This window comes from Scylla paramamosain, chromosome 33 (genome assembly GCF_035594125.1).
Source record: "Scylla paramamosain isolate STU-SP2022 chromosome 33, ASM3559412v1, whole genome shotgun sequence".
In the NCBI taxonomy this organism is placed as follows: domain Eukaryota; kingdom Metazoa; phylum Arthropoda; class Malacostraca; order Decapoda; family Portunidae; genus Scylla; species Scylla paramamosain.
This window is the reverse complement of record NC_087183.1, coordinates 9,042-12,745: the sequence shown is the minus strand read 5'-3', so window position 1 is coordinate 12,745 and position 3,704 is coordinate 9,042. Positions and strand designations below refer to the sequence as shown.

The 3,704-nt window shown below is 49.9% G+C and overlaps 1 long non-coding RNA gene across 1 annotated transcript; it reads right to left on the bottom strand.

The window, feature by feature from the left end:
• Window positions 1-1,781: 1,781 nt before the first annotated feature.
• On the bottom strand, window positions 1,782-3,245 carry LOC135089444 (uncharacterized). The gene is made up of 3 exons (XR_010261492.1): window positions 3,107-3,245; window positions 2,086-2,244; window positions 1,782-1,846 (listed from the first exon to the last, which is right to left on the bottom strand). It is a non-coding gene; the product is annotated as an uncharacterized LOC135089444 (long non-coding RNA).
• Window positions 3,246-3,704: the final 459 nt, after the last annotated feature.

Here is a 3,704-nt window from a genome sequence, read left to right as displayed (position 1 = left end):
CTGGTGGTCCTTCTTCCTCTGCTGCTGCTGCTGCTGGTGGTCCTTCTTCTTCTTCCTCTGCTGGTGGTAGTGGTGGTGGTGGTCCTTCTTCTTCTTCTGCTGCTGCTGCTGCTGGTGGTGGTGATGGTCCTTCTTCTTCCTCTGCTGCTGCTGGTGGTGGTGATGGTCCTTCTTCTTCTTCCTCTGCTGCTGCTGGTGGTGATGGTCCTTCTTCTTCTTCTGCTGGTGGTGGTGGTGCTGGTGCTTCTTCCTCCTCTTCCTGACCCTGACCACCTGACATGGACCACCTAACTAACTAACCATAATATCCTATCCTAATCCTACCTATTCTATGGTCCTATCCTATCCTTAACCTGTCTGAGTCAGCCAGTTCGGTGGTGCTGTTGCTGCTTCTTCCTTCTGGTGGTGATGCATCTTCTTCCTCTGCTGCTGGTGGTCCTTCTTCTTCTTCCTGCTGCTGCTGCTGCTGGTGATGGTGATGGTCCTTCTTCTTCTTCCTCTGCTGCTGCTGGCTGGTGGTGATGGTCCTTCTTCTTCTTCCTCTGCTGCTGCTGCTGCTGCTGCTGCTGCTGGTGATGGTCCTTCTTCTTCTTCCTCTGCTGCTGCTGCTGCTGGTGGTGGTGGTGGTGGTGGTCCTTCTTCTTCTTCCTCTGCTGCTGCTGCTGCTGGTGGTGGTGATGGCCCTTCTTCTTCTTCCTCTGCTGCTGCTGGTGGTAATGGTGGTGGTGGTGATTGTCCTTCTTCTTCTTCCTCTGCTGCTGCTGCTGCTGCTGGTGGTGGTGATTGTCCCTTCTTCTTCTTCCTCTGCTGCTGCTGCTGGTGGTGGTGATGGCCCTTCTTCTTCTTTGTCTGCTGCTGCTGCTGGTGGTGATAGTCCTTCTTCTTCTTCCTCTGCTGCTGCTGCTGCTGGTGGTCCTTCTTCTTCTTCCTCTGCTGCTGGTGGTGGTGGTGGTCCTTCTTCTTCTTCCTCTGCTGCTGCTGCTGCTGGTGGTGGTCCTTCTTCTTCTTCTGCTGTTGCTGCTGGTGGTGGTGGTGGTGGTGATTGTCCTTCTTCTTCTTCCTGTGCTGTTGCTGCTGCTGGTGGTGGTGGTGGTGGTGGTCCTTCTTCTTCCTCTGCTGCTGCTGCTGCTGGTGGTGGTGATGGTCCTTCTTCTTCTTCCTCTGCTGCTGCTGGTGGTGGTGATGGTCCTTCTTCTTCTTCCTCTGCTGCTGCTGCTGCTGCTGGTGGTGGTGGTGGTCCTTCTTCTTCTTCTTCTGCTGCTGCTGGTGGTGGTCCTTCTGTTGCTGCTCGTGGTGGCTACTTCTTCTTTTGCTGGTGGTGCTTCTTCTTCCTCTGATGCTGGTAGTGCTTCTTCTTCCTCTGATGATGGTGATGCTTCTTCTTCTGGTGCTTCTTCCTCCTGACCCTGACAACCTTCCATCACCATCTAACTAACTAGCTCCTGTATCCTATCCTAATCCTACCTGTTCTATCCCTATCCTATCCTATCCTTAACCTGTCTGAGTCAGCCAGTTTGGTGGTGCTTGAAGTTGTCTGGGTCAGTTCGGTGGTACTGTTGCTGCTTCTGGTGGTGATGCATCTTCTTCTTCCTCTGCTGCTGGTGGTCCTTCTTCCTCTGCTGCTGGTTGTAGTGTTAGTCCTTCTTCTTCTTCCTCTTTTTTCTGCTGCTCTGGTAGTGATGGTGATCCTTCTTACTCTGCTGGTGGTGGTGGTGGTAATGGTGTGGTCCTTCTTATTCATCTGCTGCTGCTGGTGGTGACAGTAATCCTTCTGCTGCTTGCTGGTGGTGGTGGTCCTTCTTCCTCTGCTGCTGCTGCTGCTGCTGGTCTTCTTCCCCTGCTGAAACTATTGAATTATTATTATCAATCTATTATTATTATTATTATTTTATTTTATTTTTATTGCCCTACCTTCCTGATGGTGGTGGTGGTGGTGGTCCCTTCTTCTTCCTCTGCTGCTGGTGGTGGTGGTGGTCCTTCTTCCTCTTCCTCTGCTGCTGCTGGTGGTTGCTCTTCCCAGAAACTATTAGATAGTTATTATTAATTTATTATTATTATTATTTTATTTTATTTTTATTGCCCTACCTTCCTGATGGTGGTGGTGGTCCTTCTTCCTTTGCTGCTGGTGGTGGTGGTGGTCCTTCCTCTTCCTCTGCTGCTGCTGCTGCTGCTGGTGGTGGTGGTGGTGGTGGTCCTTCTTCCTTTTCCTCTGCTGCTGCTGGTGGTCTTCTTCCCCTGCTGAAACTATTGAATTATTATTATTAATCTATTATTATTATTATTTTATTTTATTTTTATTGCCTTACCTTCCTGATGGGGGTGGTGGTGGTGGTCCTTCCTCTTCCTCTGCTGGTGGTGGTGGTGGTGGTCCTTCTTCCTCTTCCTCTGCTGCTGGTGGTGGTGGTGGTGGTCCTTCTTCCTCTTCCTCTGCTGCTGGTGGTGGTGGTGGTGGGTCCTTCTTCCTCTTCCTCTGCTGCTGGTGGTGGTGGTCCTTCTTCCTTTTCCTCTGCTGCTGCTGCTGGTCTTCTTCCCCTGCTGTGGAAACTATTGAATTATTATTATTAATCTATTATTATTATTATTTTATTTTATTTTTATTGCCCTACCTTCCTGATGGTGGTGGTGGTCCTTCTTCTTCCTCTGCTGCTGCTGCTGGTGGTCCTTCTTCCTCTGCTGCTGGTGGTGGTGGTGGTGGCGGTGGTCCTTCTTCCTCTGCTGGTGGTCCTTCTTCTTCCTCACTGGTGGTGGTTGTCCTTCTTCTTCCTCTGCTGGTGGTGGTGGTAGTGGTCCTTCTTCCTCTGCTGGTGGTGGTGGTCCTTCTTCTTCCTTTGCTGCTGCTGTTGGTGGTCCTTCTTCCCTCTGCTGCTGGTGGTCCTTCTTCTTCTTCTTCATCTGCTGGTGCAGCTGGTCTTCTTCCTCTGCTGGTGGTGGTGCTTCCTCCTCCTTACCCTGTTCTCTACCATGGACCATTACAAACCTGACTCTGTCCTATCACTATCCTATGCTAGCCTATCCTAGCCTATGCCTATTGTTAACCTACTTGAGTGAGTCAGTTTATTAATCTATTATTATTATTATTATTTTATTTTATTTTTACTTTCCCTACCTTCCTGGTGGTGGTGGTGGTCCTTCTTTCTCTGCTGCTGGTGGTGGTGGTGGTCCTTTCTCTTCCTCTGCTGCTGCTGCTGCTGCTGCTGCTGCTGCTGGTGGTGGTGCCCTTCTTCCTCTTCCTCTGCTGCTGCTGGTGGTCCTTCTTCCCCTGTAGGCAGTATTGAATTATTATTATTAATTTTATTATTGTTATTATTTTATTTTATTTTTGGCTGCCTTGCAGCCTTCCTGATGGTGGTGGTGGTGGTGGTCCTTCCTCTTCCTCTGCTGGTGGTGGTGGTGGTGGTGGTCCTTCTTTCTCTGCTGCTGGTGGTGGTGGTGGTCCTTCTTCCTCTTCCTCTGCTGTTGCTGGTGGTCCTTCTTCCTCTTCCTCTGCTGCTGCTGGTGGTCTTCTTCCCCTGCTGAAACTATTGAATTATTATTATTAATTTATTATTATTATTATTATTTTATTTTATTTTTATTGCCCTACCTTCCTGATGGTGGTGGTGGTCCTTCTTTCTCTGCTGCTGGTGGTGGTGGTCCTTCTTCCTCTTCCTGCTGCTGCTGGTGGTGGTGGTCCTTCTTCCTCTTCCTCTGCTGCTGCTGGTGGA